At 44.3% G+C, this 13,978-nt stretch overlaps 1 long non-coding RNA gene across 1 annotated transcript; it reads left to right on the top strand.

Annotated features, from left to right (window-relative positions):
* Positions 1 to 4,803: 4,803 nt before the first annotated feature.
* On the top strand, positions 4,804 to 13,466 carry LOC122460332. Its single transcript, XR_006281585.1, has 3 exons — positions 4,804 to 4,942; positions 5,542 to 5,545; positions 13,456 to 13,466. It is a non-coding gene; the product is annotated as an uncharacterized LOC122460332 (long non-coding RNA).
* Positions 13,467 to 13,978: the final 512 nt, after the last annotated feature.

Raw genomic sequence — 13,978 nt, 5'->3', positions numbered from 1 at the left:
CTGACACTTCCTATTATAAGAGCCTGTTTTCAGTTGCTTATAATTTGGCCTGCATATCACCATTTGGGCTGATTTTTTCTGTGCCATGTGTCTGCCTCAGGTTGAATTACTCTGGTAAATTTCAGCTGAAATGATTGTCATTTCCAAGAATGAAGCTGGGAAAAATACATAGTTGTGTCCATGTTAAAAAAGTCCTGGTGACATTTTTCTTTGAAAAGCTTTACTGCCCTCATGCTTTGGATCAAGGACTTGAAATTTGGTAGGGAAGTGGCATTTTTTCAGGGAGGTGCCTTTTGCCATCACTGTGAAAACCTGCCCAAATTTGGCCAAGTTATAAGCCTTTGGAAAATTGCAGTTCACATGTGCTCAGTAGAGACTTGCTATTGCCTATCAGCAAAAATCATCAAAGGTTCCAACCACACTGGGCATGCTCCAGCCCAGGACAAGCAGAACTTTCCCTGTGATTGTAGCCCTGGGCTTCTGCAGGCCATACTAGGTCCAGGCCCCTGAACTGAGAGTGGGGAGCCTGTCTCTCCTGTGCTCTCAATAAGCTCCCTGCTGCATAGGCATCGAATCTGTGGGTACTCCGGGGCTGGAGCACCCTCGGGGAAAAATTAGTGCGTGCTCTGCACCCACAGGCAGCCAAGCTCCCCTCCCCCACATCCCTGCCTCACCACTACCTCCTCCTCCTTCGCCTCCGCCCAGCATGCCAAGTCTCCGCTCCTCCCTCCCTCCCAGCGCTTGCCTCCGCCAAACAACTCTAGCAAGCGCTGGGAGGGAGGGGGGAGGAGCGGGAACATGTCGCGCTCAGGGGAGGAGGCGGGGAAGAGACAGGGCTGGGGTGGGGATTTGGGTTGGAATAGGGGCAGGGAGGGGGCAGAGTTGGAGTGGAGATTTTGGGGAAGGGGTTGGAATGGGGGCAGGGCAGGGGTAGAGTTGGGGCGAGGCCGGGGGCAGAGGGGGGTTGAGCACTCACCGGCGCCAGGAGAAGTTGGTGCCTATGCCCTGATGGGCTCAGCCAGTCTGGAGGAGAAGGGAGCTGTCTGATTCAATTGCAAAGAGGATAATAGCTGGACCCACTGGGGACAGGGGAGAGTAGATTGGAATAAGGAGCCTGGGAATGAGAGGGGAGCAGAAACTGAGACTGGAGGCAAGGTCAGCCTTAAATACATTTGTGACAAAGTGCTGAGAGATGGAACCTGAGCCAGCACTCTGGTCACTATTAGCACCAGTTAGTTTCACCTTGAGAAGGCCTAATTGGTTAAGGGTGGGCTTGATTACTAGGGGTTAGGAAATGAATGAGCTCATTAGCCCATTAACAGGCGAGTGGTTTAAAAAGAGCATGGGAAGGAAGTGCTTGTGGAGAGTGTGTGCAAAAGAGTGATCATACGTGTGTGAGTGTGAGTGTGAGTGTGAGTGTGAGTGTGAGTGTGAGTGTGAGTGTGAGTGTGAGTGTGAGTGTGAGTGTGAGTGTGTGAGAGAGAGAGAGAAGGCTAGGAGAGGTGACAAGAGGAGTTCCCCAAACACAGACACATCCCCACACAACACCCCCTCCTACACACACACACATACACACACAGAGGAGGGGCTGGAAAGCTAGATAACAGTGCAAAGGTATGGATGCATTGATATGTATTGGTGGGGGGACTGAGGCACTGTAAATAAAGTACATGCTGGTGTTTATAAGCAAGAAGGTCTCAGAGTGGTCTGCATTTGTGGAAGAGGCAGGTGTATGGTAGCCATGCCCCGTCACAACGTTTGTCTCAAAAGAAATGACCCCTCCTCTCTGTAAATCATCTCTGTTTTCTGAAGTCTTCATTTCAGAAGTCTTACACAGCAGTTGTTCTGTAGGGTGAGTCTAGGGGCTTGTCTACATTAGGGATTTTTGCACTGGAGCAATGGAAGTTTGCAATTTGCAATGCAATACCATTATTCCACCCCTCTTCCCCAGACCCAGTGTATATGTGCTGCACTAGTGCAAGCTCCGCTTAACACCAGTGCAGCACAGCTATGGTGGAGGTCTGCCGCAGTGTAACTAGATTAGCGTGGATATTGGGGCAGCCATGTATTTATATCCACTATAATGTAGAGAAGGCCTAGGGCTTTGTATGACCAATAGAAAAGCAATTTCCAAAGCCTAGGGCCTTCCTGAGAGCATTCTGCCTCCAGGCCTCTGCAAATCTTCTTCTTAGCATATATGCAACGTGCCTCAGATGCCATGTGACCAGGATTCATCACCAAATCTGATCTGCTGCTTTAGGGATCATTAGCTTCCCCGACCTGGGCCAGGTACTGATGAGGAGCTTGACATGGACTCTGATCCCTGCCCCTCTCTGCCAATCAAATCTATGGACTGCTGTCAAAAGAACTCCAGCTGATTCCAGCTGTCACTATGTATGTTAAAAGACACCAACAGGGAACATATGTAAACACATGTTTGCAATTGCGATGCAATGCAATTGCAATGATTGTACATACAAATGGATGTTTGCAAAGGCTTGTTTTACTCATGTGCCCAATTGTTTAAACTGTAGCCTTTCCAGTCAATGGGACATATTGGGAAGGAGACTGACTGAGCAGTGATAGTGCCAGATAAATTATTTATGGGGCTTTCCCTGATGTTTACTAACTAAACACTCTTTATTATCATAAGTGTGAACCAAATATTCCTTTGATCGTTTTGGAAATTATATTGTGATTTCTTCCCTTAACTGGTTTTTTACTGGCTTGTGTGTGTTAGTCCTGAGATGATATTTTGTAATGTAAAGCAAACACTGAAGGTTATCTGCAGCTCCCAGAATTCATGCAGATTAAAGGGGGAGGGGAAGATGCAAGATACATTTTTTTCCCACAAGTTCAGCTTCTAATGCTGGAGGCTTCTTTCCAGTCAAAACAAGGCTATGTTAGGGTTACTTATCTCAGGGATCTTAAACACAGCGTGCTTCAATAGCCTACGGGTGAGAGACCTCACCCACTCTGTGCTGTGCTTAACTCAGGGCTGGATCTGCTGACATTCTTGGAGACTGTTGCACGATTCCTATCCTTCACAGCATCAAAACATTGGCACCTCGGCCACTTGCTCCCTCCCTGCCTATAAACCAGCCTTTGTGTAGGCATTTTCAGTTACTGTTATGCCTCACTTTTTTACAATGTGACCACTTCATCACGTGGCATTGCTATTTCCTTAATTCTTCCCGTTGGTGCCCTGGAAATGGTTTCTTAGTCACCTGGGGAAAACCCTCTGTAGTCACATTCTCGTAGTGAATTTTCTGGGACGAATTTTCAGAAGTCAGCTCCGATTTCATGCTTGGAGTTTTGCAGTGATGAGCAACTGGTCCTGGAAGCCCTGATGTTCCAAGGGTCTCATTTGGGGTTTTGATTTTGTATCTGCACATAATTTCATAAGAATGGCCATAGTGGGTCAAATCAAAGGTCCATCTAGCCTAGTATCCTGTCTTTCAACAGTGGCAAGTGCCAGGTGCCCCAGGGGGAATGAACAGAACAGGTAATCATCAAGCAATCCATCCCTGTTGCCCATTCTCAGCTTATTCCAAGCAGACTGTGTATGTAATGCTTCAAAATTCAGATTCCATCCTTTGCAAATACAGGATTGTTTATGATCTCAGTCAGTATAAACATACAGCACACACCTGTAACACATTCCATGTGTTACAGGTAAGATTTACTTTGTTGTAACACTTTTATTTGGTTCCAACATGAAAAAATCCTTTACTACCTATGGACCAAGACTTCTGGTGTCACCAGTTTGATTTTTAGATCATAAACTTATTGTGTAATGACTGAGATATGCCTATACTTCAAATTAACAATTTAAATATGACAGGATCTCTTATAATAACAGGTTTCAGAGTAGCAGCCGTGTTAGTCTGTATTGCACAAAAAAGAAAAGGAGTAGTTGTGGCACCACTTATATATATCATTGGACCTAAATTCACTGGCACTAAATATTGTAGTAAGTGTTACTCTGGACACACAACCTCAGAGGGACTATCCAAATTGATCTGTGGGTTCCTATACTAGAAACTTGAGGTCCCAAGCTGATCATATGTGAATATCCCCCATTCTTTTCTCATCCTGGTAGGTCAATGACTGTTAGTGTTTGCCTGTCCCCATATTGGTATTGATTCCTTTGACCCCGCTTCATGTGACATCTCTGCACTTCCATCAGAATCAGCAGCATTGTGGGAGTCATTTGTAATAGTGAGACAATAAGCCACAGCTTCTGGGTTTAATGAGCTAGTTATTATAAGTTGATTGCTCTTCAGATGTTGTTCCCCAGTGTTAACAGGCACAGTTTTTATTCTGACCTTGAAGATTAAGGAACTGAATCTGTATGTCACCATCTGAACTGTCAGAACAATTCTGTTCCTGGAAAAACTGGGAGTGATGCTGACAGACCAAGTTCCAGATCTGGCCAAGGCATAGGCATCAGCTGGGAACTGATAAACTCACAGCTGGAAGCCAGGTGAATTGACCTGTGCATTAGCAGAGATCAAAATGATTATTAAATGCATAAGACTGTACAGTAGAATCTCAATTATGAACATCAGAGTTACAAACTGACCAGTCAACCACAAACCTCATTTGGAACGAGAAGTACACAATCAGGCAGCAGCAGAGACAAAAACAAAGCAAAAAAAGTACAGTACAGAACTGTGTTAAACATAAATTACTAAAAAAAAGTTTTAATTTTTTTTAACAAAGTAAGGAAACTTCCTGTGCTTGTTTCATTTAAGTTAAGGTGGTTAAAAGTAGCATTTTTCTTCTGCACAGTGAAGTTTCAAAGCTGTATTAAGTCAATGTTCAGTTGTAAATGTTTGAAAGAACAACCATAACGTTTTGTTCAGAGTTACAAATATTTCAGAGTTACCAACAACTCAATTCCTGAGGTGTTTGTAACATTGAGGTTCGACTGTATCTAGTGTTTAAACTTCATGAAAACGAATGAGTCGCTGCATGTATTGTTTTCACTTATCTGTGTCCTGTTAGAATGTAATAGCAAATATTTACATTGTATAAACCCCCTGTAACTAAATTACACATCAAACAAGAAAGAAGCCTTGTGTAATGCAAGTGAAGAACTTTAACAGGAAAATGCTAATTCTTGTGCCTTTTAAAGCAAGTGGTCGTTGTATGTGGTGATAGCAGATCAAAGACTCTAACTGCATTCCTCTCTCTCTTATCAAAGAAAGAGCCCATGTGGGGTAGCTGAGCAGTCAGCTTGATTTCTATGAGAAGAAGCTATAAATATGAACACAAGGAAAAGTTCATCTCTGGACTGTCTGGATTCTAGGAGGGCGGAATAACTGAATGAGAAGATGGAGATCCCCAGAGTTATTCTGGGTAGCCCTAAAAGACTTTTGGAAACTGACAGATGACTAAATCTCTGCTATCTTTTGAAATTATAGACTGTGACTCACCTGCACATATATTTGTACCTCCTTTAACCTCTCAATATCTCTCATTCCTTTTTCTTAGCTAATAAACCTTTAGTTAGTTCACCACAGAATTGGCTAACAGCATTGTCTTTGCTATGAGCTGCAGGATGCAAATTGATCTGTGTGAGTGACTGTCTTGTGGGACTGGGAGCAATCTGAATATTTAATGATTTTTTTTTTTTGGTGTAAGTGACCATTTATCACATAGTCCAACTTGCCTGGGCGGCAAGATAGCCAGGAGTGTCTAAGGGGACTGTCTGTGACTCCATTATAAGACTATTGTAGTACTTTGGGAGTTCATATTTGGTATTAGGTTGGTGAAATCTAATTATAGAACATACCACCAGTTTGGGGTGCTTTGGACAGTCTGCTCTGAAGTAGGCACTCTTCCCTGCTGATGTATTGGAACCATTTTGGATACTGGATGATCCCCTATCCTTTTGGTAACAATGTGGATTTGCTTTTCTGAATAAGCTTTTCATTTTGCAGGTTCCCCATGCTCTGATAAATTCGGGACAAGTACCTGATCTCCTGCGGAGAGAGTGGCACTGTGATCTGCGTAACCTTTCTTCTGGGGAGCTGACTTTCTGGAGTTTTCATTGACTAACTTAAAAGCTTCTCTTACTCAGGCTTTCCACTTCTGCACATAATTACTATAGTCCTCCACTAATTCCTGATTCCCTGTTAAACCAAATATGAGGTCAATTTTCAAGCGAAGGGCTCTCCTATTCGAAAGGTAAAATGGAGAAGATGCTGTTGTTTCATTACATTATAAGTATACATGAGCTTGTTTAAGAACTCTTTCCAATTAGATTTCTGATCTTCCGGGAAAGTTCTCAACATTCCTAGTAGTGTTCTATTACATTGTTCAACTTGGGTTTGTTCTTGACCCTATAATCTGGTTTTCAAATTTGCCATGTTGGTCATGATGAATTTGTTTAAGGAATCTGAACTTCAAAACAAAATAACTTAAATTTGTCAGCTGTGGTTTCCCCAGATTTTTTCCTTGTCAGATAAGCTTGTGCAAACCTGCTAAACTGGTCCATAGCAACCAGAATATAGTCTTACCCCTACTGCTTTTCTCAAGATGAAGAAAATCAGTTGAGACTAGTTCAAATGGCTCTGCGGTACTGATAGGACGTAATGAGGCTTTCATATGTTGGCTTGGTCTTCTCCATTTCAGGCACTGACAGATCTGAGTTACGGAGCACTCAAAAGCCTCCTTTATATTGGCCAATAGAAACAGTTTCTAGTAAGGTGAAGAACTTGATCAGCACGTAGGTGATCCAAGTTTTTATGTAACTCAGCACAGACCAGTCTGTGATACCTTTCAGATACTAGCAACTGATTGCGAGTAGTGTTTTTGCAACCATCCTTATCAAGGTACAGTGTGCCCCTCACACCATTAAACAGAAACTTGGCTTGGCCTGCAGCTTTTCCTTATTGGTGGCCTGGATCTGCTAGCTTTTGCTTCAAGAATTGCTTTCATTCGTGGGTCAGCTTCCTGTGCTTGACATAGTTCTTCCTGAGAGATGGGTGTGACAGGATCCCCCCCGAGGTGCCGCCAGGACCGGGGTGCAGCCTGGGACCGCAGTGCCCCCTGAACTCTCCCCAGCCTGGGCTCTCTCTCACAGTGCCTTGCTAGTGACCAGCAGCAAACCCCTCCAGGTGCTGGGATCACTCAGCACAACTGCATGTGGAGCCCCCACACCCAGCGAGGTGGCATGAATGCTCCCAGAGCCACTCATGGATCACACAGAGAAAGGCACCAGCCAAATCCCCCCAGCTCCCAGCACAGTACCCCAGGAATAGACCATCTTGCACTGCTCAAGATGGGCAGTGCAAATGTATTAATTAGTTCACCACTCTATCAATGGAAAGTGGACATAACACCAGCCTTTGCAAACCTGAGCGGATTTGCCCCACACTTCATACAAACTCTTTGATAAAGATAAACAAACACATTTATTGGCTATAAAAGGTAGATTTTAAGTGATATTAAGGGATAGGCAAAAAGTCAGAGAGGTTACCAAAAGAAAAGAAAATATAAGCATCCAGTCTAAACTCTCAACCCTATTAGACTGGGCAGCAACTAGATTAAGCAGTTTTTCTCACCCCACTGGATATTGCAGTCCTTAATACGCAGGTTTGTTCTTTAAACCTGGGCCAGCCTCCTGTGTTGGAGTCTTGTCTTCTTCTCAGTGTCTTGGTTGCTTGCAGCATAGGTGAGGGCAGGAGAAGGGCCCAGTATGTGTCCACTCTATCTGTTTTATACCCTCAGTCCATGTGTTTAGGGAGCACAAGTCCAGGCATGTCTGGGGGCATTGCTCAGTCTCTCCAAGCAAGGTTGAGCGATTCCCCTGGCGTGGCCTCATGCAACTACCTTGCTCCCTTGCTGAGCAATGGTTGTTGATGGGCTATTTGACACCCTGCCCGGGCGTTGTTTACTTTCCTTTTTGTTGCCTCTGGGGAGCTAATATCTAGCTGATTCCCCAACTTACAGCATGTTTTAGTGACCTCCATACAACACAATTCTCATAACTTCATATGCATTAATGATACACATATATGGATAGAGAACTGACTTTCAGCAGATCATGACCTTTCCCCTGATACCTTACAAGGCATGCTTTATATGTAAGATCACGATTATATGAAAATGAGGAATATGGGGGTTATAGTACGCTCCTCCAAGGCACAGAATGTCACAATGGGTCTAGATGCTGAAGATACACTTGTTAGCTCATCTCCTCCCAATACAGCAGCATCCGTAGTGATTGTGGTTATCCAGCATATGAGCCCCTCCTCTTGATCCAGTACTGATTTTAATACAGTATTTACAGCATCTATAGATGTTTCCTCCGTACACCATTCCATGAATTTACTTGTAGCAAGTGACATACGGGACAAAATATCAGCATCAACATTAGATTTTCCAGTGGTATTGGATATTAAAATTAAAGTTGGCCAATTCAGCTACCCACTGCAGTCCAGGGGCATTCGCTCTGGCTGATGCAAGTATGTATGTCAATGGGTTATTATCTGTATAAACAGTGAAGGATACCACGTAATATAAATAATACTAAAATAGCTCTGTAATTGCCCATTTCATAGCCAGAAACTCCAGTTTCTTAGAATGAAAATTATGTTTTTTTCTGCAGGAGAAAGGGTCCTAGAGCTGTAGCCTATCACAAGTAACTTGACCTCCTGTCACTGATACAACCCAGCTCCCAATCCATCAGAAGTTGCATCTGTATGTAAAAGGAATGTCAGGGAGAAATCTGGATAGGTTATTACTAGGGGTTGCACTGGAATATCAAGCATCTTTTCTAATATTTTCTGATGTTCCTTGGTTCAGATGATTGGCTGGCTAGGAGGCACTTGGCCCATCCCATTCTTTCTCTGCTTTCTGCAAGGCCCCTTCTCCTTATAGATGCCTTATTGTTGCAAGGTAGAAAAGACAACAGTATACAAAGGCCTTGCTGCTTTTGAGAAGTCCTTACTGTATTGGTGATAATCATTTAGCAAGCCCAATACTTTCAGCAACTCACTCACATTGCAGAGCTTTTTCTCTTTCAATGCCTGTACTGCAAGGGTGTCAGCTGGATCCATTTTATAACCTTCAGCTGTGACAACCATACTCAGATATCAGACCTTGCTTTTAAATAAATCACATTTTTCAGCCTTTCAGTTTGATGCTATATTTTTGTAATTGCTGAAGGACTTCCCTAACATGCTTAGCGTTTTCCTCAAAAGTTCTTCTATAGCCAGGGTATTCTCCAAATACAGGATACAACTTTTATCTCTCAGACCCTCAAACCATTCTTCCATACACCTCTGGAAGGTGGCAGGAGCATTCATAAGCCCAAGTGGAATACAAATCCATTCATACAAATCCCATGTGTAATAAAGGTGGTGAGGAGTCAACTCTCAATGCTCGTGAACCCTGGATGGTAAGCCTTGCCTTGGTCTAGAACCAAGAAGCATGACTTCACACCAAAGCCATCTAACGCATCCTGTATATGGGGAAGGGGTTGATAACCTGGCACCATCTTTTGATTCAGCACTCAATAGTCAATTTGGAGCCTTCTTCTGCATGCAGACAACAAATGAAGTGAAGGGAGAGCTGGACCTAGTGACCTGTCCATGGTTGAGTAGGCTTGTCAATACCCCTTCACCACCTGGTAGAGGGGGCAGGTTGGGCATCATGGAGCTCTATGTACATTTCTAAACTTTCAACCTGGCCTATGTTCTGAGCATCCTTTGCAAAAACCCCTGACTTCTTTTGCAGCATGTGTTGGATGGCCTCCTGCTGCTCCTTACTAAGGGGAAGAAGGTTAACTGGTGGTATTCATCTGAAGGTGTTACAAGGAAGTAAATTTCCAGCTGGATGTTTTGACCTGGTAACATTACCACTAGGAAAAGTGTCACATTCAACTCTCTTCACTTTGACGCTGTCCTGGTTCAGGGCTAGGCCTGGTACTGGCAATGGAATTACTGCCCGGATCATTTTGAGACATCGCAGCTGTCTGCTGGCAGAGTGTAATATCATGTTGGATTGAATTGCTGATGGGATTGCTAACCCCTGTGGAATTCTGACTGGGGTCTCCCTAACCTATAACTCTTCCAGCCACTGACCCTGAACTCCTGACTCAAAAATGGCGGTACTCCCGCAGAAAGCCAATTTATATGTGTTCAACCTTTCAAGTGTGTCATGTCACCTTTTTTAGTTGTGACTCCACATTTCCCTTCTTGTACCATACCAAGGTCTCCACACTTTGAAGCCTATAGAAATTGTACCAACACATTCATTTTTTGCCTGTTGAACATGGGGAAAGGCAGTTGACGAATGACTATGCAGGGCACGGGGTACCATGGCCTCCGATCATTCCTGCCAATACTGTTTAACAACCTCTTCAATAACATTATATCCAATAACAGGACTCTCTATCTCAGGAGTTGTGACCAGCATGGGGACTGTAAGTACTTTCCTGCCATTTAGCAGCTGAAGCTGTATTTCAACCACATATCATATGGAATAGGGGTGCCATTAGCAGTTGTGAGCCTCAGGCTTTCATCTCTCTCAAGCAACACCATGAATTCTCTTAATGGTACATTAGGAAGGTTCTCCTTCACTGGCAAGACACTATGCATGGTACCATGTCTCACAAAACTTACTTAATTCCTTTCAAAGCACACCAAACCATACATTTCCCCCCACTATGTTACTTAGCTTATCATACTGCTTTGGTGTGAATGAACAATTACCTACTATTCCTTCAATATTACAGTTGTACTCATGGTCACAAGTACATCTATACAAGAATTTAACATTTCTAGTTCTGTTAGCCCCATGGGTTTCTCAATTTCTTGTTTATTGTTGGCAATTGTCTGTCTTTGAGACTTCTGGGGTTGGTTGGTCATTTGAGGTCTCTTTGGAGTGACTGGGTGTAATTTCCCTTCCTGCCCACTCTTAGGGGCTTCCTCATGAAACAACATCGAGACTGGTAGTGCTCTTCACTTCCACACAAAACCAAGTGTTGGTCACAGCTCAAGGCACTTGCACCTGTATTTCCCCTCTAAGGTCAGGCAAGGGCACCCACTCTAGACTCGAGGCTCCTCAGCTATCACCCCTCTTGGGAGGAGACCTGCATCTCTTGCCCTCCTTCCTGACTTGGGTATTTCCAGGCTGCACAATTCCCTGCCTATACTGTGATATCCCCAGCAAAAAGCAAACTTCATTCAATAAGGTTTTCCAGGATTTTGCAGGAAATTGCATTATTGCAATATGTATCATATTTCTTTTGTCCTGCTTCTGGTAATTGGGTCACAGCTTTACCTCTAAGGAGCTCTCTGTGGGATGGATTGGAGTGGTCTCCTTCTATCATGATGGGGGAGCTCAGAACCTCTTTGATAGCAGCGATCTCTATTTTTAGTTCTTTAATTGCCACTAAACTTGTCTGCCGATCTCCAGTCTCATCCAACAGGTTGGTTCCAAGTAAGGATATTTTTTCTTATGCTTCCTCATCAATCTCTGGCTCGCCAATAACAGAGGCCTATTACACAACATTAAGTTCTGCAGCTTTTCTTCATGCCCCTCTTGCTGTTTTGTGCTGTTTTTCTCTTTCCCCAGCCATTTACAATGGTCAGCCTCTACAATAAAGCCTCCTCTGTAACTGAACTATCTTGGAGAGAGGGCAACATCGCAGACTGAATGTCATCACTCTGTAGCCCAGTGGAGACCAAATGGAGGAACATATCTTGCATCAAGAGTAGGTCAGGACAACAATATATTTGAACCAGAGAAGTCTGGGAAATTGATAAACAGGCTTTTCCCTAGACAAAGGAGAAGCCGACGCCTCCAGCCAGCTGCAATCACAGACAATTGGCAATCAGAGTCAAGTTGCCATTCTTTGGCATATTGGAGGCTGCAGGGACAGCTCAAAAATTTGCATTGTAGAAAGCACCAGCGGGGAAGAAACCAGCACGGAATCTTCTCCACCAGACTCCATGGTGCCTTTGTTCACAGCAGGGGCAATAAACTTTAAGAAAGGTACATTTCAAAAGTTCACTGGACTGTAAAAGAACCCCTAATTCTTTCACCTAAGAAGACTTGTAGCACTTTGTGGGAGATCCTGACCAAGGGAGTGGGCCGCCATCTTGCTGAAAGGAGGTGTAGTAAGAATCTTGCCTTGAACCAAGACTATACTTTTGTTAAGTCTTAGTCACTAGAAAGCATAATTCACTTTTATTTGCTTGCAACCATTTATCCCTTACACGTGAACTCACTTAAAACCTCTCTGTTTGTTAATAAACGTATTTTACTTCTATTCTAAATCAACCCACTGCTGTGTTTGACTTGAAGTGATTATTAACTCCAGTTAAAGCAACCAGCTACTATGATTTTGTCTCTTTAAAGGCGCAACAGACCTTAGTATGCCTCTGAATGTTCCAGGAGAGGGCTGGACGTTTCAGGGCAGATGGTTTTTGGGAAGTTTGGGACTGGGGTGTTTCTTGGGGTCACATGGCTAAAAGTAACCAAAACTGGTGAAGACTGTGGTGTAACAAGCAGGCTGCTGAGTTAGAATTGCTGAACCAGGGGTGCTTGCACACAAATTCTCAGTGCTTGCTTGTATGCTGCTGGTGAACGTCGAGACAGAGAACTACAGCAGCAGGGCATTTTAAGGCACTCAGGGTTACAGGAGAAGTGGTGATGCAGCCTCTCATTGCTCTGAACGGCACCCCAGAACATGACAGCATTAAAGAGCCACTGACACTTTTCATGAGTCTAAAGGCTTGGGCTGGGGTCCTTGGCCAAATATTCCTTTCCTTCCAATGTTGTGCAGTAATCAGTGCTGCTCTCACCTCCAAAGCTGGTTGCATTCCAGTGGTGCTTGTACATGGGCCGAGATTTAATTAAGGGCATTAGGCACCAAATGTTCATTACATTTCAGTGGAATCTGGCTGCCTTGTGCACTTATGCATCTTTGAAAATCTCAGCCACAGTGCAGTTTGAGATCTTTAAGGATCAAAGGTGCTACTTACATCTGATATATTATCATGTTATTATTTGTACTGTGACCCCCTTTTCTGCACATTTGTGAAGTTACATCTGGGCTTCCTCCTTCAGATCTTATGTGGCAGTTGTGAGTGAACTCAAAGGAGGGGTCCATTTCCCACAGCATTTCCAAGGAGCTCCATGAGATTCAGCACAATGGTTTACGGGGGCAGAAGTCTGGGGTTAGGAAGTAAGAACAGGTTCACAATCCCCTTCTTTTGGCACCTGCCACTGACCCCCTCCTACCCACCTGGGAGTCACAACTCGCAGGTTGAGATCTATGCCCCAAGCGAAATAGAATGAAAAATAAAAATCCTGCTTTTTCAGCTGCAGCTGGGTGTCTTGTTCCCGTCATTAATTATAAATTGCAGTCCAGCCCTTTTTATAATCCCCATGCCTGACTGGCTGGGATCCCATTGGACTTCTTGCTGGCATCAGAAATACCACACTCAGGGCTGCCAAGTTTCCTGAATAGACAGTAAGTGGCGGGAGATTCATCTTTCCTGGGCAGGGCACCTTGAAAACATCTGCCTCAAGAAGATGTGGGGTGGCAGGAAAGAGGGAAGACTGTTTATCACTTCTAGGGATGGGGGCCTGGTGTGTGAGGGTAGGGAGAAAGAGAGACCCTGGTACTCCTTTCTGTATCCCACTACCGCATGCTAGGCAGTAGCTTCAAGGAACACTTGCCGGGGAACTCCCTATTAAACACTGGTGATGGGGCAGGGATCTGTGCAGTTCGCGTGGGAAATGAATGACGGATGGTCATGTCTCAGCAAGGAAACCTGGCAGGCTGGGACGGTATAAGGACACAGTGCAAGGATGAGTCCCAGTCCTCAGTGTTTTCTCTCTACAGGGCTGCACTGCAAATAGAAAGCACCATCCCTATGGCGCTGCGCTTGAGAGGTGAGGAATTTGGTTTTGCTACTGTGAGGTGCATTCTTGAGGCTGGACCCCTCCCCCC

The sequence above is a fragment of the Dermochelys coriacea genome, chromosome 1 (genome assembly GCF_009764565.3).
Source record: "Dermochelys coriacea isolate rDerCor1 chromosome 1, rDerCor1.pri.v4, whole genome shotgun sequence".
NCBI lineage: Eukaryota > Metazoa > Chordata > Testudines > Dermochelyidae > Dermochelys > Dermochelys coriacea.
Note: the sequence above shows the minus strand (reverse complement) of the source record. Positions and strands in the feature narration are given on the sequence as shown.